General features: G+C 40.8%; 1 protein-coding gene across 6 annotated transcripts in view; it reads right to left on the reverse strand.

Moving 5' to 3' along the window:
* Positions 1 to 24,407, reverse strand: part of SIPA1L2 (signal induced proliferation associated 1 like 2) — a 236,318-nt gene that overhangs the window by 172,395 nt on the left and 39,516 nt on the right. For all 6 annotated transcript variants that reach the window (XM_074948841.1, XM_074948842.1, XM_074948846.1 and 3 more), the window contains one exon: positions 8,543 to 8,617. The gene's annotated coding sequence lies outside the window, so the exon portion shown is untranslated. Of the gene's footprint in view, positions 1 to 8,542; positions 8,618 to 24,407 lie in introns of those variants that run through there.

Consider the following 24,407-nt stretch of genomic DNA (forward strand, 5'->3'; position numbering starts at 1 on the left):
CCCCAGCTTCTGTTGGTATGCAGTCTTCCCCTGTCCCCCCCACATGCAAAGTAGTTAATCTTGCTTGCTTTAAGGAGGTCAGAGAAGATTAAATAAAGAAAAAAGGAATTGGAAGATTTCAAAGAATGATTCCTCTGCCTCCGCATCACCTTTTCTTCCATTCACTCAAGCTCTGAAAGAACAACTGTCAACATAATCAAAACAGTTTAAGATTATATAGGGGCATGAAGAGACCTGGCATCTTAAAAAAAGTTGACCTCAGAATATGCAATTCATTCAGACGAGAAAAAAAAAATCACAGTATCGGGCTTTGGGTCAGGTTACTAGTCTAAATGACAAACAGGGAAAAAAGCTGAATTCCATCAGCTATAGATGAAACTGAGATGGTATAAACTATTAAGCACTGTTCACAGTAAATCAATGCTTACCTCATTGATTTGGAGGGCTCTCAACAAGAGTAGATGAAGTACTTGTGGGACAGCTATTTTTGAAACCAGACACTGTTCCCTCCCCCTTTGCAAACAGACAGGGCGCAGAGCGTGATGGGTTAATAACCAGTCCAGGTCAGCTTCCAAGAGATTATTTTAAACTGTCTGCATTTTTTAGATAGGGACTGGATGCAACAGGCTACCCAAGAAAAGACCAAATATAACAAAGGTCATCTGTATCGTATTATCAATATTTTAGGACTAAAATTTATTGAAGACAAATGCTTAGACATTTCTGTAGGCAATGTAAACACTTTAGAAAGCAGAAAGTTTAATGAGACATATTATACTCTAGCAGTGGTATAGTTACTCCATCCAGTCTCACCATGACAAGATGTTACCCAACCTAATGAAACTTCTCAGTTAAACTAAGGAGCCACAGCCTGCAAAAGTTACCTACTTACCTGAAGACTCAGCTTACTAGTCAGGGTGAAAGATACCTGGGCCACCACTCCTCAAAGTCCCCTGTAGTTTGAAGGATTAAATATTAAATAAAAATAAGACAACTGTGTTGTTGAAACACAGTCAATCAAGTTTCTATACAATCTTTTAAAAATATGAAATTTGTGCTTAGCTTTTGTTCCATCTGCTCTCTTTCTGACTACACTCTAGTTTCAATTTCTTTTCTTGTGAAGTGTCTTTTCCTACATCATTTTCAGTTCATCTCCACTCATTTACGTCTACTTTTCACCCCATATTATGTGTTCTATTTTCTACCATATATATTTAGGGGGAAATTGGAGACAAAGAAAAGTCTGTCTCTCTCAATGGCGTAACTTTCTTTTCTAATTTGTGCCCCCAACTCACCACATACCATTCCGGCACCAAGTAGAAGAAACCTCCAAGAATACATTATTGTGCCAGTCTTCAGTTCTATCCTCAGGTGCCTGAAGTAATTAATTATCTCAGATATTTCACTGATATTTGTTCACATAATTACAATCAAACAAAAAATCCCCTTCAATTAATATAACTCATTGCAATAGTTATCCAACACTTAAAAAAACAGTATACCACCCTTTTACTTGGATCTGGATCACAGATATCTTGGAATCACTGTTCAGAATGTCTTGTTTTTCTTCTCTCTTTCTGGGAACACCCACCCCTTCACTTTTTTCTGATCACTGATCTGTATACTCAAAAAGATAAAGGAGTACTTGTGGCACCTTAGAGACAAACAAATTTATTTGAGCATAAACTTTCGTGAGCTACATCTCACTTCACCATTTTATGCATCCGATGAAGTGAGCTGTAGCTCACGAAAGCTTATGCTCAAATAAATGTGTTAGTTTCTGAGATGCCACAAGTACTCCTTTTCTTTTTGCGGATACAGACTAACACGGCTGCTACTCTGAAACCTGATCTGTATACTGTTCACTTCCAATCTGTTCTCAATCTGCACCTGCAATTCATCTGCAGTCTCCTCCCCATAGGCAAAATACATAATATCAAGGACTCGGCTGAAGGGCTTTATAGATGTTTGGCTACCAGGAAGAGTAGTAAGAAGAGCAAAGGACTTCTTTGCTCCTCAATAGCCATTATTTCCATTGTTTCCAATTGTGATGTCTTAACCAGTTCCTTATGTTTCATTCGCCTGTGCTTCCTCAGTTTCTCCTCCTGATTACAACTTCCACTCTACTGTGTGTCTTTTCTTCCGCTATTAATTATTTGTATCATGGTAGCGTGAAGGAATCCCAATCATGGACCAGGATGTCACTGTACAAACAGTTCCTGCCCCTATTGAAAAAAAACTAGGCTGCTCGATATAAAAGTGTCGCCCTCTTGTTATTCATTTAGGAAAATGAACATAGTACAACTTTCATACTTCACTACTTTGGGTCCTTTAATATCTATTCATATGTCAGTTTCTCTGAGGTCATCTCTTAACTTGTTGGGAAATTCTTCTCTTAGACCTCTTATTTAGTAACAGAATCAGGCCTTTACGTCCAAAAAAAGCTTCAACAATGGTGATTTCAATACATATGTATGAGTCCAAAGTTTAAACCATTCTACTTAGTGAAATTAAATTTTTGAATAATCGGAATTGCTTTATCTTGACCACAAAACTCTTTCAAAACATTAATGAAATAAAAAGATTGTTTTAAAAAAAACATTTTTTATTTCTGATGTACATGCTTACGGGCGAAGGGGAGGGGCAGTGTTCACAAAGAAACAGGGAAAAGAAAACTTATGAAAACAGGAAAGTGCTATTGTTAATACTACAGAAATTGTCAGGATGACTCAGAAGCAGGTATAGTACCTAAAATGATATAGCTAGATTTCAAGCCTACACTGCCCCTTTAATACAAAATATGAGTATTCGTTTAGAAGAAGAGGGGAGGGAGAGTGGAAAGGGCTCAGAAGTTTATTTCAATGACTGCCAGGAGTGAAAAAGAGGAAAGAAATGCAAAAATTGGAGACTTAACTTTTGAGACACTTCAATGCTAAGGAGAAGATGGGGAGACCCTCATAGATTGATACAAACACATATATTCTAAAAATGTCAGCAATTTGTTTTCTCACTCACTCCTAAAATAAACTGTAAGGTTGTGGTCCACCTATCTGAACCACTGTTTAGTCTTAAATCTACATGTTTTATACCATTTGTCTTTGATTTTCTTACAAACTTGATATATTTTTGGCCTTAGACTGCTCTTGGGCTATTCAGTCATCCATTCTCAAACACAAAAAAGCTGGGAATTCTCCCCTGTCTCCTTCTGATAGTCTAAACGAGTTAAGAATCAGGGGAAGGCACAACTTTGCCTCCTCTACTAAAAGCAGAGGGAAAGCTGTTCTCCATCCCCCAGCACTCAGGAAATTCTGTTCTACCAGAACTATACTTCTCTGTCCCCATTTTCTCTTCCACCACATGGTCTGTTAAAATACAAGAGATTTTATTGTCACTCTTTTGGAATAACCTGCATAAAATTTGTGAGTACTGCACTACTTCAAACTCATACAGATAAAACATACAGTACTTGATAATGTGGTATCTCAGATTTAATATTATACACAGATATATACACATACAAGTCACAGAATGTGTGTATTACACGTTTTAAAAACAATCTACAGCAGATGTTCTACTAAACCATCAAGAAAGTAATAGACAAAATGTAGGAAGTTTAAGTAACTTAGTATATATCAGCATTGTATGCTCAAGTAAGTTTTATACAAATACACAAAATGTATAAATTCCATTGCTTGGTATTCTCAGGTCAAAACTTCAAATTTCCAACAAATCCAGTCCTGAAGAGAAACAGTAATACCATTACATCTGTAACTTTGCTAGGATCGTGACATGTTATTTCAGTTAATCTCTCTATGCATCATAGATTTTTTTTTAAGAGAATGTTAAGTGACAAAATTTATCCCCAGTGTACTGTACTGTAAGCCCCAGGGAAGTCAAAGGAATTACAATGGGGAAAAAAGTGAAAAGTTTTTCCATATATTCCCATAAGGAAATATTTGCCAAAGAAGTGCTTATTCAGGGGAGAAAGACACATGGGAGTACACTTTAATGAAGCAGTCATTTCTCTATTGTGCTGCAGGGAGCATTTGATGACCAGATGGTAATCAGATGCTGTGTTCAGCCAGCATGAAGTACAGTACTACTTAACGAGGGCCGTGTGCTAGAGTTATAAAACAACCCATTGCACTGGATTTGGACCAGATCAAGAAGTTTACACAGGAGGAGGCCACAAAAATAAAGTGACTGCATCACCTTTAATTCCTCTCATAGCAAATATCAGCCTGTCTCAATTCTTTGGCAAGTGCAGTTTCTTAAGATTTTGCAGAGGCAGTCTAATTAGCTCTTACAAAGAGCTCCATTTTTCAGCTTCCTGGTGCTGCTTTCAATTTTTGGTCATGTCAGTTCTTTTCCAAGGAACAGTCACTTATCCCAACTGAAGATCTGCAAAGTCACCAAAATTATAATTTGATTTTTGACTTAGCCAGCACACTAGGAATGCAATCATTCTTCACTATAATGAGATTTGGCAATCATGCCTCATAAAACTACTGCACTCATATATTTACAATCTTCAATAAAGGCAAGCTGCCAAATTACAAATTTCAACAAGAGCTAAGTTTTACCTGTGCCTGTAGTTACACAATCAAATGATTCCATTTGGTGTTTTAACCACACCCATCAAAACTTCAGGCAGAGTTGTTCAGCATTAAGAAAACAGTAGTTAGAAGCAACTGTTATATCAAATCTTAAGCGCTCAAGTTTAAAAGTACATCATATTGGGTTGCCAGGCATCCAGTTTTCAGCTCCTAGGTGCAGGGGCGGCCAGGAAGGCTCTGCGCATTGCCCCTGCCCTGAGTGCTGGATCTGCAGCTCTCATTGGCCATGAACCACAACCAGTGGGAGCTTTGGGGGTGGCACCTGTGGATGGGGGCAGTGTCCGGAGCCCTCTGGTTGCCCCTCCACCTAGGAGCCAGAGGGACATGCTAGCCACTTCCAGGAGCTGCCTGAGGTAAGCACTGCCCAGAGCCCACACCCCAAACCCTCTCCCACTCCCCAAAACCACCCCCCCAGCTCGGAACCCTCTCCCACACCCAAACTCCTTCCTGTACCCCAACCTCTTACCCCAGCTGAGAGCCCCCTCCCACACCCTGAACCCCTCATTTTGATCCCACTCTGGAACCCACAACTCCAGCCCAGAGCCTGTACCCCCTCCCATACCCCAATCCCCTGCCCCAGCCTGGAGCCCCTACCTGCGCCCCAAACCCGTCATCCGCAGCCCCACCCCAGATTCTGCTCCCCCAGCCGGAGCCCTCGCTTCCTCCCATACCCCAACCCTCTTCCCCAGCCGGGTGAAAATGAGTGAGTAAGTTAAAGGGGAAAAAGCGAGTAACGGAGGGGGCATGCAGTGAGCAGGGGTGGGGCCTCAGAGAAGGGGTGGGGCAAGGGTGTTCAGTTTTCTGCAGTCAGAAAGTTGGCAACCCTAACATCATACGAAAGGCAAAGAATAATAATATTAAGATTAAAATATATAGGAAAAAATTCTAGTTTGACAAAATTGAAGAAATGCAAAGGACTCTGAGACAGACATAGATATGGCTGTATCACACTCACGCAAAACATTATGTCATCTTCTTTTGTAATATCCTCATATTTGTAATACCCTCTTTGAAGCTTGAAAATGAAGCATCTTCCTTACCACTTTTCTTCTTTTCCAGTTAGCAAAGAAGCATTTCCTTGTTCATGGTCTATCATTAGCATCAGCACTACTTCAACAGTTAGCTCCTAACAAAGGAAGCACTGGGCCATACAAGATTGTTTTTGGCATTCAAATGAAAATAGTGGCTCTCCAATTTGTTAGCTGAAAATTAAAAAAGCCATTGACATCAATGAGCAGAGGGGGCTTGAACCTTGCAGGATCTGGCCATGTGAAATGAATTTTGAAGACTGGTATTTCTGATTCTTTATATAAAGTATGGTTCTACTCTACAAGGTTACCATGAGTGATGTACTGAAGGGAGCTCCCAGGGACCCTTTCTTAAATCTCTTCCACCGAGTAGAATGGAAAGTTAAGATGATTTCCCTGTCTCCTTTGGAGTTCACACCTTCCCTGCTTACTGTTAAGTTATCTCTACTTGAGAGGATTTATCCCTGTGGCTCAAAAATACTTCTGGATTTTTTTTGCCTGTGAGTTGATCAGAATATTGGAGTAAAGTAACAAAATCCCTGTGGAAAACACCAGCAATCCCCAAAATGAACACTATTATATAACTATCAATACTCCAAATATATTTTTCAGAAATTTTTATAACAAGTGCTGCTGCTTAATATAAGTTCGCCCAGTGTCACGTCCTCCCTCATTGGCTATGTTTTTGAGAGTTTTTGTTTAGACAGGAAGAAAAATTATTAGATTTCACAGTCTTTCCTCCTTCCTCCCTACAAGTGCCCCCCCCCCCCCCCCCACACACACAGGGTTTAATCACAAGGAAATTTTTTTTGTAGGAGCCCCTTATGAAAGCACTGACAGCCCATTACTGACTATTCTGCAAACAGTACTTTTACTCCACAGATCAGTTCCTTGTGTATTCTGAATGTCTTATCAACTAATGGTAATAAGTAAAGTATGTTTCCACTACTTACTACCCCATTAGTACTCAGAATCCAAATCTGGTAATACTAAGAAAGCCAGAGCTGGATTGTTCTCTCTGAGGCATAAACAGGATTGTTTACTAAGCTCCTGGTACATTAGTATGATTCTGTGGAAAACAATGACACTGCACAGGTGTCACTGAGGCCATTTCTAGCAATGATACATGAAAAGAAAAGAACCCAGCTTAACTTTCAAAATCCAACCAAGTCTTCAGTGCTGGCTGTTAGAAAACCATTTTTATTTGCAAAACCAAGTATATCTCTGTCATAAATATAAAGGGAAGGGTAAACCCCTTTAAAATCCCTCCTGGCCAGAGGAAATCTCCTCTCACCTTTAAAGGGTTTAGAAGCTAAAGGTAACCTCGCTGGCACCTGACCAAAATGACCAATGAGGAGACAAGATACTTTCAAAAGCTGGGAGGAGGGAGAGAAACAAAGGGTATGTGGGTCTGTCTATATTCTGTCTTTGCCGGGGATAGACCAGGAATGAAGCCTTAGAACTTTTAGTAAGTAATCTAGCTAGGTACGTGTTAGATTATGATTTCTTTAAATGGCTGAGAAAAGAATTGTGCTGAATAGAATAACTATTTCTGTCTGTGTATCTTTTTTGTAACTTAAGGTTTTTGCCTAGAGGGGTTCTCTATGTTTTGAATCTAATTACCCTGTAAGGTATCTACCATCCTGACTTTACAGGGGGGATTTTTTTTTATTTCTATTTACTTCTATTTCTATTAAAAGTCTTTTTGTAAGAAAACTGAATGCTTTTTCATTGTTCTCAGATCCAAGGGTTTGGGTCTGTGGTCACCTATGCAAATTGGTGAGGCTCTTTATCCAACATTTCCCTGGAAAGGGGGGGTGCAAGTGTTGGGAGGATTTTTCATTGCTCTTAAGATCCAAGGGTCTGGGTCTGTAGTCACCTAGGCAAATTGGTGAGGCTCTTTATCCAACATTTCCCTGGAAAGGGGGGGTGCAAGTGTTGGGAGGATTTTTCATTGCTCTTAAGATCCAAGGGTCTGGGTCTGTAGTCACCTAGGCAAATTGGTGAGGCTTTTTACCAAACCTTGTCCAGGAAGTGGGGTGCAAGGTTTTGGGAAGTATTTTGGGGGGAAAGACGCGTCCAAACAGCTCTTCCCCAGTAACCAGTATTTGTTTGGTGGTGGTAGCGGCCAATCCAAGGACAAAAGGGTGGAATATTTTGTACCTTGGGGAAGTTTTGACCTAAGCTGGTAAAGATAAGCTTAGGAGGTTTTTCATGCAGGTCCCCACATCTGTACCCTAGAGTTCAGAGTGGGGGAGGAACCTTGACAATCTCATAAGAAAGTCATCGAGTGAGAATAATTTCAGGATATTTCAATTTTTTTTAAGCAGTCACTTTTAGAGTATGATAGAACTATATATTAAGCCTTACCTAATCAAATGATGACAGTTTAAAGACTAGTCCAAGAATGGTTTTAACTTCTTGAGTAACAAAACAAAACACAACAAAAAACTTTTAATCATTCATTTAATTTTATAGCTGTCTTCTTTACTTAACAGGGAAGAGAATTAAAGAATCTACCAACAAATTTTATAACTCAAAACAAACTTCTGTTTATAGCTTAGTAAGTCAAAAATTAGACCAATGGCCAAACTTTCCAAAACTACAGCCTCAGGTTCCAAGTGCAAAAAAAAAAAAAAAAAATCAAAATCTATTTGCACATTCAAGCTGGTTACTTGCATGCACAAATTTGTATTTGCATGCACAAATGTAGATGCATGTGTGCATCCATTTTTCTTTTGTGGAGACTTTAGCTTTAAAAGGTGATGAATATATTTTTAAAGGGCGACTAAGGGTTTTCCAAACAAATTTAAAATTAGATTGAAGCATGCTACATCATTCATTTAGATAGCCTGGTTGTGAAATCACTACCCTCAACAGATTAACAGGTATGCTTACCTTTGGTTATAAGGGTTCCAAAAGTATGCCGTCTCACTTCCCTGTTTACAGATACTGGGAACAATGAAGAGGAGCCTGGAAGTCAAATGAGAAATCCTTATTTTAAATATGAAGGTTCCCTAAACATGTATATCATCAATAGCAGGCATACATAAAAATCAGTATTCTATATCTTAAACCAGGGGTTCTCAAACTTTATTGCACCACGACCCCCTGCTGACAACAAAAATTGCTGCATGACCCAGGAGGGGGGACCAGAGACTGGGCCCACCCAAGCCCTGCCACCCGGGCGGGGGCGGGCCAAAGCCAAAGCCCAGGGGCTTCAGCCCCAGGCGGAGGGCGGGGTCTCTAACCTGAGCTCGGAGCAGTGGTGCTCGGGCTTCAGCTTCAGCCCTGGGCCCGAAATCTAACGCTAGCCTTGGCAACTCCATTAAAACAGGGTCATGACCCACTTTGGAGTCCTGACCCACAGTTTGAGAACCGCTGTCTAACTATTTAACATAGAACAATAATCTACATACACAAATATGGAAATATAGCACTGAACGGTGAGAAATCAGTACAACCGTTTCATATCCTATATAATTTATGGCTACAACCTCTTGGGTGTAATTAATATGCTAAAATATGTGGTAATTATTCCTGCCTACAAAATGTTGAGGTATTTAACTTTGATTCCTGGAGCCAAAAAGCAATTTGAGATATTAATGAAGAAAATCCACATTCTGTACATTCCAGTGCCTAGATGTACAGTACTAGGAATGAATATTCTATATGAAAGCAGCTAGAAGAAGAAAATTTTACATAGGTCTGTCTAGCTGATCAACACAGATGTGGAATACAAACTAACATTCCCTAAAAGGTGGCTGGACCCTTTCTAATCTATATCTGTATTAACAGAATTGCAATACAGACATTTAATGTGCTCCCTAGATATTAAAAAATACTTTTACATGCAGTTTTACACCTACATAGTTGAAAAACACAGCAGGAACAGATGCGGTTGCCTATACTAAATTATCAGTGCAGGATTAAAAGAAACACCACTGACATATTTTATAGAATAGTGAACATAATTAAATGTCTTATTTACTAAAAATCCATCCAAGCAGGGTACATAAAGCCTCCTAATCAGAAGTCTACTGCATTTAGATATGGCAGACAGTAGTTGTATGTATATACTAGGAAGAACAAAATACCATCTGAGGGTCAGTGGCAGTCTCCAGCTGCCTTTTCCCTAAAGCATAGTTTACACTTAAAAGTTTGCCAGAATAGCTATTCCAGCAAAACCCTCCTAGTATAGACAGTTTTATGCCATCAAAAAAGTGTTTTTTCCCTTACAGCTTATACCAGTTGGGTTGAAGAAAAAAAAAAAAAAAAACACTCAGCTATACTGGCAAAAGTACTTTTTGTCAGCTTAACTGTGTCTACACTGGGGATTTTGTGACAAAGGAATAATGCAAAAGTAAAACCCTTTACCTTAAAGGAAAAAAAAGCACACCCCTTTCCCTTGATGGCAAATGTTTTAATGTAGACTAGGCCTAAATGAAGTTTGAGGATCAAAAGCAGGTAGTTTTCTGTTTGTTCGTTTTTTAGAAGCTCTGATAAATTCTAATGTAACCCATGCCTGTTTGGTGTAGTAGTCTGTCTCCTTCTAGTGGCATCTAGACCATCTAGAGATTTATGAGTCTGCTACCGTCTTGGCTAATAGCCATGTGGATTTTAACTCATACAGTAGAGGCTCATACACTAAAACTTCAGAAGTCCTAGGTTCAATCCCGCTCGCTGATTACCGGGATCTGTTGGCGTTCTATTAACACGCAGAAGCATGGAAGAAAGACCACGAGAAGTACGTTAAAAAGAGTAACTTTGTCCAAAAAATGTGTATAGAGTAAAAGTACATGAAAAACAGATGTTGCCAAGTTTTCAACAACGCTGGTATATATCAGACTATATAGGAAAAAGCAGGACTGCCTGTCAAAATTAGTTCTCATCTGTAATTTGCTCATAGAATGAATCCACTTCTCTGGACTGAAGTCTAAACTCATGGGTATTTCTGTCCAGTCCAGCAGAACGGCGGCAAAATTCCTCAGAATTCCCTGCTACTGTGTTTGCTATACCAATTACACACACTCCAGTCAAATACTTTCAAAACTAGATTATTACAGTGAACATACCCATATACATAAAAGCATGGTATTAATATCAGTGTAACATATGTAACTTGTTGTCCCAATTTAAATAAAGAATAAGCTAAGTATACATAGAACATGTGATAAGCATAGGGAGGATCTGTCCAAACTGGTAAGAGAAATCAAAATCAGAGGGAAGAAAACTAATTCCGCAATACACTTCACTGTTCCCAGAAATTACAATTCATGGGAAATAGCAACCAGTGACCATCACCCAATCACTATATAGGGAGAGTAACAAAAGTGAACACATGTGTAAATATAGTCGTTACAAATAAAGAACACGTCAGCGTGAGTCAAACAAAAACAAAAAAAGACCACTGAGAAACCCTCTCAGAATAGAACAAAGAATCCTTGTGGCACCTTAGAGACTAACAAATTTATTTAGGAATAAGCTTTCGTGGGCTAGAACCCACTTCATCATATGCATGGAGTGGAAAATACAGTAGCAGGTGTACACACACACACACACACACACAGTACATGAAAAGATGGGCGTTGCCTTACCAAGTGGGGGGAGATTGACCCCCCCACTTAGTACATGAAAAGATGGGAGTTGGTTTACTAAGTGGGGGGTCAATCTCCCCCCACTTGGTAAGGCAACGCCCATCTTTTCATGTACTATGTGTGTGTGTACACATACACACACCCCTGCTACTGTATTTTCCACTCCATGCATCTGATGAAGTGGGTTCTAGCCCACAAAAACTTATGCCCAAATACATTCGTTAGTCTCTAAGGTGTCACAAGGGCTCCTCGTTGTTTTTGCTGACACAGACTAACATGGCTACGACTCTGAAACCTCTCAAAATAGAATTAACCTGAGACTAAAAAGATATTATAAACTCTGTTCAATTAGCTTTGAATTCAAAAGTTATTTTCCCAGAAGAAACAGCTTTATCTCTATACATACAGTATACAAATATATTATTTAATACAAATCTTCATCTTAAAATACATTGGGAGCAGTTTAAAAAATGTTACTAAAAAATTTGTTTCCAAAATAACATAGCAACACAATTTTGCAATGTTTAAAAAAGAAAGCATAGATGACCACAAAGCAGTGTTGCAAACTCTCACAATTGTATCATAAGTCTTGCAGTGCTTGATCTTTCTCTGAAAGCCCCAGATCTTAGAGGCATGTGATTACATGAGAATCTCAGCTTTTGCCTTTTTTTGTTGCTGTTTTGGGTAAGTCCCTAGCCCTCACAGTTGTGGAGAAAAAGCATGAAAACATGACTTGAATTTACTCTAAAGGCTCAGATGCCAGAAGGCTAAGATAGAATCCTTTTTTATTTTAATTGTATGATTTTCAAGCCAATTTTTTTTTTTTAAGCCCTGACTCATTGATTTCTAAATGTTTCAGGCTAGCAAGTTTCCTCCTTCCCACATGATACGCTGAATTTTTTCCATGCAGTGCATACTTCTAGAATGTGCCCCAAATCTCAAAGGGGGCTCCTAGATTGCTGATTTATGTGCTAGAAAATGGCAATCAATCATCTGGTGAAGTAGTATTTAGAAGATTATGTAGCTTTTTATGAGACTGCCAACCAGAAGACAATCATTACGCTTTCTCCACAGGTTAGAATATTTTTATCTAAAACTCATCCAGAAATACTTCCTGAGAAAGAGTTTGACTGAAAAGAAAAGGAATTAACTACTTTAGATGAAGCTTATTGTTCCACAACCATTTTAGGACTGGTCTACAGAATCCCTTACTCAGAATGTTGATAAACATCTACAAATGAAATAAAAGAACCCTCACTTGCTTAAAACTTCCCATCTTAGGCTATGTCTATACTAAACAGCTTTTCGCAACACGGCTGTTCTGCTACAGCCGTGCCACTACAAGGCGCAGAGTGGAGCTGCCGTTTGTCAGCAGGAGAGCTCTCTCCTGCCGACAAAAAAAAACTTTCACCCCCAACGAGCAGAGATAACATGGTCGGACACCTGTCGACAAAGCGCTGTTCACACCAGCGCTTGTCGTCGACAAAACTTGTGTGTTTCGGAGGGGTGTTTTTTTAACACCTCAATGACGGAAGTTGTGTCTTTCACTTGCCAGTGTAGACAAAGCCTAGGGGAAAACCCTGAGAAAGGCCTAGAGAGTTAGAAACTAGGCAGAAAACATGGCTGGATGACTTCTTGAAAGTAATTTTAAGACTGTTTGTAGCAGAACATCCTGGATCCCCAGGTTGCGTTAAACATACTTGCTGTAGAACCACAACTACAAAGTGAGAAACAGCAGGATTCAACAAAAGAACAACAGGTAAGAGGACGGGGTGCATGGCATATAGGTTGAGATTTGAACAAAACAGACTCCTACCTTTTCAGACCTTAAGAAAATGCCCTTTATATAAAAGTCTAGAATAACTTTAATGGGGGAATTAAGAGGCATAAAGTTTTAGCAACAGCACCACTGGGGTCCGTTCATCAAACATGTCAGGAGACTGCACAGTTTCAGTTTCCAAAATCAAAAACCCAGCCCCCACCACTTTTGTCCCTTTTCACTGGTTTGGGTAGAAATACTCGGGAGTTAGGATTTCTGTCCAGAGCACTGGAACCATCGTGTGGGGAAAGGGACTCATTCTTACCATGATACATTGCTTTGTAAAATATAGTCCAATTTATATTTTGGTAGCCTTATGCTAGAATTTAAGCATTTCTGGCTTTTAGCTATATTTTAAGCAAGCTGCTCTTTAGTGTTTCACTGCCATAATTCAAATTATATTTTTTGGTGTATTTCCTATGTACAACTATTAAATGCCTTGGACGTTTAACAAGACATGGAGTAGAAGAATGGACATAAAAAGTAGAATTATTACCATAGATTTCCACTTTAAAATATTATGGTAGAAAAATGCTTAACTAAAAATTTCACCTTGTCAAGGACTATATCTACTCCATGCATGCCTGTGTTATACCTGCTTATTTTACTGTTTGAACTTTTTATTACTGTCTACACTTCCAAATTAATGTATCTTCAAGAAAGTCTGCTTACTTTATAATGCATATTGCTTCATTATCAGAATTCAAAGCTAGTAAGTCCACAATGTTTGCTGGTGATAATGATGGCGGGTGCTACGGAGGATACAAAAGAGACAGAATGAAAATCAAATGATTAATGATAGATTTAAGTTATACAGTTGGCTGCGAGGAAAAATACAAAAACATGGTTTAACTTGTAAATTGAACATTGACAAACTCACGGATGAAGAATTACTAGCACATTTCTAACCAGAATCACATTTAATATATTTTATGAGTCATGACAAACTAAGGAAAGCATACTCCATGTACTTTAAGCCCTTATTTGGGGAAAATCTGACTATGGCTTTTTTTCCTGTAGTGAAGGAGACTATATTTCAAAGGTTGCCAGCTGGAAAGCGGGCCCTGCAAAGCAATCTGAGACAAGACGACACATTTTCAAGGTGGTTTTACTATTACATAAAGTATTGAGATACTCGTGCTCGACAAATTTCTAGTTTTTATTTTAAAAATGCACTATCTACAGCTAATCAAGTTCTTAAAACACAAATGTAGTGGTTGGGGACAGATCCTGACAGGGGCTGAATACCCAACACCTCCTTTGATTTCAACAGTTAACATGGGTTGCTCGGTACATCTCTCAAAGTCAGGGCTGAAATGATTACATGTATTTCGCTGCTAATTTCCCCTCAGAAAGGTAAGCTTCATTTAACTTGCAATATCCCGAACACAATGGGCTGATCTCTGTAAAAGGCACTTTTCCTTCCTTTCATACCGAAAACATCCTGTAAACAATCTATTTCCACGCTGTTAACGGATTGCTTTTGTTTATTGGCAGGAAAGGCAATAGCAAGCAGCAGTGAGAGCTAGAAAGTTTTGTTTCATTTCCTACTGTGCAGGTGTTTTATACAAGGCATCTATTGTAATTCTTCAAGTTTAGTTTCAGAGAAAAAACATGCTGCTTCTTTCCAAAGCAAAGACCAAGAACAACAGAGCAACAGAATTAAGGAAATAGCAGTATGCTTCAGTGTGAAGCAAAAACAGAAGTATACAGCAACCATACCATACATAAGACCAACAAGTTTTCCTATTTTATTGGCCAACTGAGACAAAAAGGGAAGAGAAAGAGAAGAAAAATGGAGTAAAAAATATGGAATCACAAGAAAAGTGCAGAACACCATCTGATCAGTCACTTTTATTGCATCTATTCTCAGACCCCAACATTTGTGCACTAATTGCCTCTTTAGTTCCCAATTCTGCAACTGCCTCCAGCAGGTAGACTCCTGTGTAGGGTTGCCAACTTTCTAGTCACACGAAACTGAACACTTGCTCAGCTCCACCTCTGAGGCCCCTTCCCCACCCCTTCGGAGGCCCCGCCCCTGCTCACTCCACCCCCTTCCCCCTGTCGCTCACTCACCCCACGCTCACTCATTCGCACATTTTCATTGGGCTGGGGCAGAGGGTTGGGGGGGTGGGGGTGAGGGCTCCGGTGTAGGGCCAGGGATGATGGATTTGGGGTGCAGGAGGGGGATCCAGGCTGGGGCTCAAGGGTTCGGAGTGCTGGAGGGGGCTCTGGGCTGAGGCAGGTGGTTGGAGTGTGTGTGTCGGGGGGGGGGGGAGGGGACATGAGGGCTCTGGGGTACAGGAGGATGTTCCAGGCTGGAATAGAGGAGTTCGGAGGGGAGGGGACAGGGGATTGGGATGCGGGGGGGGGGGGGGGGGAGGAGATTGGGATGCAGGCTCCAGGCGGCGCTTACCTCAAGCAGCTCCCAGAAGCAGCAGCATCTTCCGGCTCTGGCTCCTACACAGAGGTATGGCCAGGAGGCTCTGCGCACTGCCCCATCCGCAGGTGCTGCCCCTGCAGCTAGTTCCCAGCCAATGGGAACTGCAGAGCCAGCGCTTGGGACGGGGGCAGCGTGCAGAGCCCCCGGCCACCCCTATGCATAGGGGCCGGAGGAGTGGGATATACTGCTGCTTCCAGGAGCCGTGTGGAGCCCCACTGCGCTGCTGACTGGACTTTTAACAGCCTGGTCAGCAGTGCTGACTGAAGCTGCCACAGTCCTTTTCGACCAGGCTTTCTAGTCAAAAACTGGACACCTGGCAACTACTCCTGTGCCTATCCAAAGGCAGTTTCAGGACTATGGCCTAGTCTACACTACAGTTAGGACGACATAAGGTAGCTTACATCAACCTAATTATGTCAGGTTTCAGAGTAACAGCCGTGTTAGTCTGTATTCGCAAAAAGAAAAGGAGTACTTGTGGCACCTTAGAGACTAACCAATTTATTTGAGCATAAGCTTTCGTGAGCTACAGCTCACTCCATCAGATGCATACTGTGGAAACTGCAGAAGACATTATCATGCACATTGTAGGGAGAGTGGTCACTTTGGATAAGCTATTACCAGCAGGAGAGTGAGTTTGTGTGTGTGTGTGTGTGTTTTTTTGGGAAGGGAGGGGGGGTGAGAACCTGGATTTGTGCAGGAAATGGCCCACCTTGATTATCATACACATTGTGAAGAGAGTGGTCACTTTGGATGGGCTATTACCAGCAGGAGAGTGAGTTTGTGTGGGGGGGGGGGGGGGCGGAGGGTGAGAAAACCTGGATTTGTGCTGGAAATGGCCCAACTTGATGATCACTTTAGATAAGCTATTACCAGCAGGAGAGTGGGGTGGGAGGAGGTATTGTTTCATGGTCTCTGCGTATATAATGTCTTCTGCAGTTTCCACAGTATGCATCCGATGAAGTGAGCTGTAGCTCACGAAAGCTCATGCTCAAATAAATTGGTTAGTCTCTAAGGTGCCTCAAGTACTCCTTTTCTTTTTGCTAATTATGTCAGTGTACACACTGCAGCCTTGTCCCACTGATGTAAGTACCTACCACACCAACGAAGTAACTACACCTCCGCGAGAGGCAGAGCGCTTATGTTGGTGTAGTTACTTACATCGACTGTTGGCTCTCTTATCAATTTACAGGCTGGCTGCCAACGGCTCCCCACTCCCAGCCGGGATGCTGCCCAGAGGCTCCCTGCTCAGGGAGACAAGAAGCCTGGATGTCTGCCCCTTCCCCTCAACTCCAGGCTGGGAGGGATGAGGCGAGAAGCTTGGGTGGCTGCTCCCCTCTCCCAACTGGTAGCAGGGAGCCAAGAGCCCGGGGGGCAGTTGGGCTCCTGGTGGGGAGCTGCACAGAGCTCAGAGCCCTGAGCCCTGGCTTTCAGCCTCCCCTCACCCACCGCTTTTCAGTTGGTGGAAGCGCTCCTGGTGAGGACATCACAGCCACTGCAGGAATTACTGCGGTGGCTCTAAGTTGACCGAACACAGGTTGACTTAGGGCTGTAGTGTAGATATGCCCTAAGGTTTTAAAGTGTAAGCTCCTCAGGACAGAAACAGTGTCTGTTTGTAAAGCACTTTGTTTTGGGTATGATATAGACAATTAAGAATATTTAAGAGTTTCTTCCTTTTGTTAATAAAATCAGTGCCTCTGCATAGCATTAGGGGACAATGTATCTGATATAAAACCAACATCCAGACCACATGTGGTCACTAAAAATCTTATGGCACTTTAGTAGTTATGTCAGTTCCAATATCCAGGCCAATTGGGTTGCCAACTGTCTAATCACACAAACCCAAACACCCTTACCCTGCCCCCGCCCCTCTCCCTCCATCCCCCCTCCCCCCACTCACTTGCTCTCCCCCACCTTCACTCACTTTCACTGGGCTGGGGAAGGGGGTTGGGGTGCAGGAGGGAGTGCAGGACGGGGTGCAGGGTCAAGCTCTGGGAGGGAGTTTGGGTGCTAGAGGGGACTCACGGCTGGGGCAGGGGGTTGGGGTGCGGGCTCTGGGAAGGAGTTTGAGTGCAGGAGGGGGCTTTGGGCTGGGGTAGGGGTGTAGGAGGGGGTGCAGGCTCTGGCCAGGAGGTGCTTACCTCGAGTGGCTTCTGGTCAGCGGCGCAGCGGGGCTAAGGCAGGCTTCCTGCCTGCCCTGGTCCCATGCCACTCCCGCAATACCGCCCCCGCAGCTACCATTGGCCGCAGTTCCAAAGCAGGGCAAGGGTGTTTGGGTTTGTGTGATTAGACAGTTGGCAACCCTACAGGCCAAATTCCACCTTGCAAAGTCAGACACAGTATAACTAAAACCCACCTTGAAATTTCCATTTAGAGATTTCTCTTGGTGTATCGTCCTAAACTGTTCCACCATAAAATGAATAACCTTACCCACCCACGCAGATCCTATGATGTGCTAACATCAGTTGGTCACTTCATGCTAGGCAGTTACTTAAACGGAGTTTGCAAAAATCCCAACATACATTTATGTAACCTTTTATCATGATGCAAGATCATTATCAGAACCTTGCAATTCTCTATTGCCCAGGATTAGAGGGAAAAAAATACTTCTATATGTTTGTAATAAAAAGGAAAGTGCAACTAAAATAAAAGTTATTCTGTAATATGTTTACCTCTGTTAAAAAAGATCTTGAAAGTTAACCCTATTACAAAAATCACTAAATCAAGTAATCTTAATTAAAGCATTTTTCATTTAACAAAATTCAAGTCATATTTTTTAAAAATCTCGTCCCTAAATAATTGACAGTTTATTTGCTTATGTATATTTTTGAATTCGTAGTATTTGATTGTCCATGTGTATTTCACTTTGCATGATTTCCATGCACATTTGAGTTACTGTACATATACTACAACATGACATATATGCCTGATCATTTACAAGAGTCTCTTCAGATCATCTTTTAAACTGCAACCTATTGCTATTTGTGCTTTGATTTTTCATTAAGTCACCATAAGACATACCATGCCCATTTTCCCCAGGGAAGCAATGCATTCTTGCAAAGCTGAACTGACATACGCTACATGATCAGCGAGCTGGCCAAGTAAATCATATCACTGAAGTCTGGCTACTTATAAAAGTAGTAAGAATTTGCTAATTGAAAGTGATTAGTTATATGCTGTACATGTAGTTGTATGTTAAAAACTGACAACCATTTAGTTTTTGTTTGCACAGTTGGTTGCTGAGTTTGGTTGTCTATAGAATCTGCTGAACTAGCAATAATTTTTATGAGTCCTTTCTATATTTTAGATAATGAAGTACACTCCATAAATAGTGAAACTGACATAATATGTAGTGCACAATATATTGGTTAGTGAAACAACCTGGAGCAGACTGAAAGAAACATAAAGTGGTTGCCCTTTAGCCACACAGCAATTAAACTTCTGTGCGCTCAAATGCAACGTGCCTCTACCCATGGGGTACTTTTAGCACATTTCGAATGTAGAAACTTTTTTTGCCAAGTTGCATGGTTTTATTGTGCTTAATTTAATTATGGAAATACAAGTTAAAGATTACTTTCCCATTTGATCAAGGAGGTGCAGAGGGTAGAGGAATTGTGCCTCATATTGAATGCATCAGTTGTATGCCAAAGAATCAATGGAAAAGATTTGCCCATCATTTCGGCTTGGGTCTCCTTACCACCCACAACAATAGATAATAAGAAACTATGATAATTTAGCTTCCAATTTCTTATCTTTCCTCCGGAATCCTCACCACTCATCTCTGTCACTGTTTAACACACCACCACCTTTCCTATTATGGAAGTTCTGTTCATTCCCTCCTTCTTCCTCACATATGGATCACGTCCAGATCCTGTCACTTCTTCCTCCACAACACTTCTCTGATCTGTTTATTTTGTTTTGTCCACACAGCTAAAAACGTAAATCAAGATGTGAGAGGAGGGACTGAAACCACTTTTTTTTTTTCTAGTGGATAGACTACTAGTCAGGGATTTAGGAGACCTGGGTTCAATACCTAGATTGCACCTTATACTACTCTGTGCCTAAATTTACCATCTGTAAAATGAAGATAATATTGTGAAAATAAAAATACACTAATGTTGTGAGGTGTTCTGGTGATAAAAACCGTAAGCACTAAGATAGATAGCGAAGCAGACAAACTTCATATCTAGGCTACCTAAAAAATACCTCCATGCCTTCTTCTATTCAGCATCATAGGCACAGCAAGCCTCTCCTAAATTGGCCCTCTTATTAAAACCCCTCAAGACCCATAATTAGCCTGACACCTACAAGAATTCATTTTATTTAAAAAACAAAAAAGAGTAACTTTACTCCAAGTTGTTCTCTTGTATTAGTAGGATCAATCTTATTGTTGATAACCCCCTCTCTCCCTCCCTCCCTCCCCCCCCCCCCCCGTTCCCTAATTGTCTTGCTACACCCTTTATGTAAAATATCAGTTTAAGAACCTTGCGGCCAGCACCATGCCTTTTTATTTGTGTTGCAAGACACTGCCCACACTCCTGGGTACTGTAAAATAAACTATTAAATTACAAATAAGACCTATAAAGATCATCAAGAAATCAGAGTTCCTTTTACTGCATTAGCGGTTTCTTCAGTAATAATTTGCAGATGACAAAGTTTGGGGTGGAGTAAATAAGGAAGAGGACATGTCACTAACAGAGTGATCTAGATCTCCTGGTAAGCTGAGCACAAGCAAACAATATGCATAAAGTCATATCTAGGAACAAAAAATGTAAGCCATACTTACAGGGAAGCAGCAACCCTGTAAAGGACTTGGGGGGGTCATGGTGGATAATTGGCTAAACATGAGCTCTCACTGTGACACTGACTATAAGGGCTAATTGCAACCCTTGAATATATAAATAGGAGATTACCAAGTAGGAGTAGGGAGGTTATATTACCTCTATATTTGGTACCAGCACGACTACTACTGGAATACTGTGTCCAGTTCTAGTAGCCACAATTCAAGAAAGATGCTGATGAATTGGAAAGGGTTCAGGATACAACCCCCAAGAATGCTTAAAAGATTGGAAAACAAGTCATAGTGACTGTGCTCCTTAAGTCTATCTATTTAGCTTAACAAGGGAAAGTTAAGGAGTTTACAAGTACCTAGATGGGGAACAAACAAACAAAAATCTCATAAATGGCTCTTTGATCTAGCAGACAAAAGGTATAAAAAGATACAACTTCTGGAAGCTGAAATTACATAAATTCAGACTGGAAATAAGGTGTAAATTTTTAATAAGTGAGAGGGTAATTAACCATTAGAACAATTACCAAAGGTTGAGGCGGATTCTCCACCACTGGCAATTTTTAAATCAAGATTGGACGTTTTTCTAAAATATAGGCCTTCAGGGGTTCTCAAACTATGGGTACGGACCCCAAAGAGGGTCCCAACCCCATTTTAATGGGGTTGCCTGGACTGGTGTTAGACTTGCTGGGGCCTGGAATCGAATCTCGAGCCTTGCTGCCCAGGGCCAAAGCCAAAGCCCAATGGCTTCAGCTCTGGGTGGTGAGGCTCAGGTTACAGGCCCCCTCCTGGGGCTGAAGCCCTTGGGCTTTGACTTTGGCCCCCGCGGCCTGGGGCTGCGGGGCTCAGGTGTGCTCAGGCTTTGGTCACCCCCTCCTGGGGTTTCAGAGTAGCAGCCGTGTTAGTCTGTATTTGCAAAAAGAAAAGGAGGACTTGTGGCACCTTAGAGACTAACAAATTTATTTGAGCATAAGCTTTAGAGAGGGGTTGTGTAGTAATTTTTGTCGTCAAAAGGGGGTTGCGGTGCAATGAAGTTTGAGAATGCCTGCTCTAGTTCAAACAAGAATTAATCCAGGGAAGTCCCATAATCTGTTATGCAGGTGATCACATTGTGACCTAACGATCCCTTCTTTAATCTATTAAGAATATTTGGTTAATATTTATAGTTCTTTTATGTCTTCAAAGCACTATACAAGCATTGGATATTTAGCACTCAGTCACCTTAAGTAGTAGATAATTAGGTGATGTGACCTCCATTTCACAGAAGAACACCCAAAAAAATCCCAACCAAAAACAAGATTTCAAGGCCACATAGGAAGTCAGCAGCAAAATTGGAATTAGAATGAAAAAGCTCCTAATTCTAAATCTCTTGCACAGCTTACCAGACTAGATCCATGCTGCAGCCATTTCTATCACAATCCACTGCAAATGGAGGAACATATTCAAAAGCTGCCTTGCCAATAGGGAAGCGAAAGTGTCAAAGGATAGTTTTTTACTATCATGTTTTAAGTCAGTTGTGCAGTCAGCCAGAGATTTTTGCTAAATTCAGCGAACAGGTTCACTGTGCATGAAGGGTATAATACACATAGAACTGGCCTGCTTACTCAAAGGTTTCATAGAAGACAAGTAATAGACACTGTTCATCTATTAAAGTGTAGCTGATATACAGACTTCCATCATCTAATAAATAAAGTACAAGACTGGGAACCAGAGTCCTATTCCTAGCTCTACCATTACCTGTAGTTTAGTGAGTGGAACTGGGGGAAGGGGGGGGGAGGGGGGAAGGGTCAGACTTCAGGAGGGATGTTGTTCAGGAGAGCGGGGGGGGGGGGGGGGGGAAGAGAATCAGGTCCAGGTGGCTTGTGCGTAACATTCTGGAGCCTCATTATGCAACAAGCCATTCAGCATAACTAATTTAAAAAAAAAGATCGCTTTCCCACAATTTACCAGCCTGCCACATCAGTTATTCCTAATGATGAAAAAGGTCCATTTGGAGCTGGAACAGAAAACATTCAGGAAGCAGGGGTTGCAAAGAACCTGCAGACACAGTACTCCTGTGGCATTAAGGGATTCCTCTGCCACAGCATAAATGACCATTTCCTGCCCACTGCATCTCTCTACATCCTTCCCAGCTCCTGGCTGCTGATGCTCAGAGGAGCACAGGAAGGAAGATCAGAATATCAAGGGCAATATTAGTGAAACTAATACTACTGACTGAAATACCAAACAGATTGGCGCACCACTGCAGGGAAACAAGAGGGGGTCCCTATCTTCCCCAATCTTACAAGCAGAGCAGTGTGAAACTTGCAGTGCCTCGGATATCAATTCAATGAAAAGAAAAAATGAAAGGATGTGAAGGTGCTGATGCTGAAAAATGTTAATGAATGTCTTACAGATGGAACTGCAGATCTCGGGTAGAAGTTACTAAATGAGGCAGAAATCCTTGATGGTATTCACAGTAAAGCAAGCAAGTGGAAAACTGATGCCAGTGGCAAAAAAAAGAGTAAGCAAGAGAAAGAGGTGGTACCTGACAATTTCCAATTAAAAATACAGCAGTGCAGGCAGTTGACTCATTAAGCAAATGCTTAAAAACAACAAGTTGACACCAAGAGAAAATATTTTTAGAACAGCACATACAGTCAACTCAGAAGTCAGCATATGAAGCAATAAAACAGCAGTAACCGTTTCCATGTTCCAGTTTAATTTACTGCTTTCTGTGTGTTAGATTTTTGGAGGGGTGGACTATATTACTGAATACCAACCACATTTTTTCTCCTCCAGAAAAATTTCACTCTAGAACACACACTAACTAACTTATACCAACTTTCCATTAGAATTTGATATGTAAGCCCCTTTTAACCCGAACAGCTATCCGGCGTTATGCCTTAAACTAGTTACCTATACTTATATTTTTATGTATTTTTATAGAGAAAAACTGTACCATATTATATAGATGTACTATTACACAGTCAACACAAATAACCATTAATTGGAGCAGACAACAGTGGAGGAACGCACAACCTCCTCTCAACAGGACAGAAGAGTACTTCGGCTCACATGAATGTTCCCTCATGAGAGCTGCCATGTTCAAACTGAACGTGCAAAACTCATGAATATCCTTAATACCTAAGTGACTATTCTATTTCTAAAGAAAACAAAAAAAGAGTGGAGATTATGCCCAAGGAGTCCAGAACAGAACAGTATTTAACACACATAATTATAACAAATTTCCCCTGGTAATGGAGTTACGTAATATTCTCTTGCCAACACAAGAGCCCTAGACAAAACGTGGCCAAGGCTAGGTCAGGCCTGCTCTTAGGCATTTTTTTTTTAATTTAAGAAGACCAAGCAGTTAACCCTGCCACGTTCTTAACGGACTAATGAAAAAGACAGCCCCCCCCCCCCCAACTCATCAAGAAAAGGAAACAAGTTATTCACATCCTAAAATAGAACGCAGCATCGTGAGTGTTGGGCTCAGTCTAATTACCTACACATAGAATAGTTAAAAATATCAAACAGTCCTACAGAAAGAACATGGAACCTACTAATTAAATTTAAGTATGTGTTGAAGCTCTAGGTTGTTTGAAAAAAATAAAACCAATATTTATATGGAAGATTATAAAATATTTAGGTGGTTGTGTAATTTAGTATTTAGCTAATGAACTGAAATGATTCCAACTGTAATAGGAAAAAAGCAAAATTAACCAACCTACAATAGAATTTGTTTTTTTATTATAAGGTGAAAAGTACATTTCAATTTAAGCATACAAAAGACAATGCATCAGTGAGGGGAAAAACTTTCATTCCATTGACATGGATTCAGGTCTCAAGTCACAAATGCAATACAAGTGAAACCACAATTACTGCTTGCATCATTCTAATGCTTGACAGACAATTCCACTCTCAAACCCCTGTTGTCCATGGAGAGTGGAATGGTCATATGGGGTTAGTACCAATTCTTGTTTCCAGTTATTAAATCTCAGCAAGGAGTTAAAATTTTGTTTCTTAATATTTTTCCATTTCACTAATTGCTGAAGCTGCCACATAGAGGTCATATGATTGTTGCTTGACAGGAGACTTGGTTAGTGGGACACACTCTACTACAATGTCGCCCAAAC

Source organism: Natator depressus, chromosome 3 (assembly GCF_965152275.1).
Source record: "Natator depressus isolate rNatDep1 chromosome 3, rNatDep2.hap1, whole genome shotgun sequence".
NCBI lineage: Eukaryota > Metazoa > Chordata > Testudines > Cheloniidae > Natator > Natator depressus.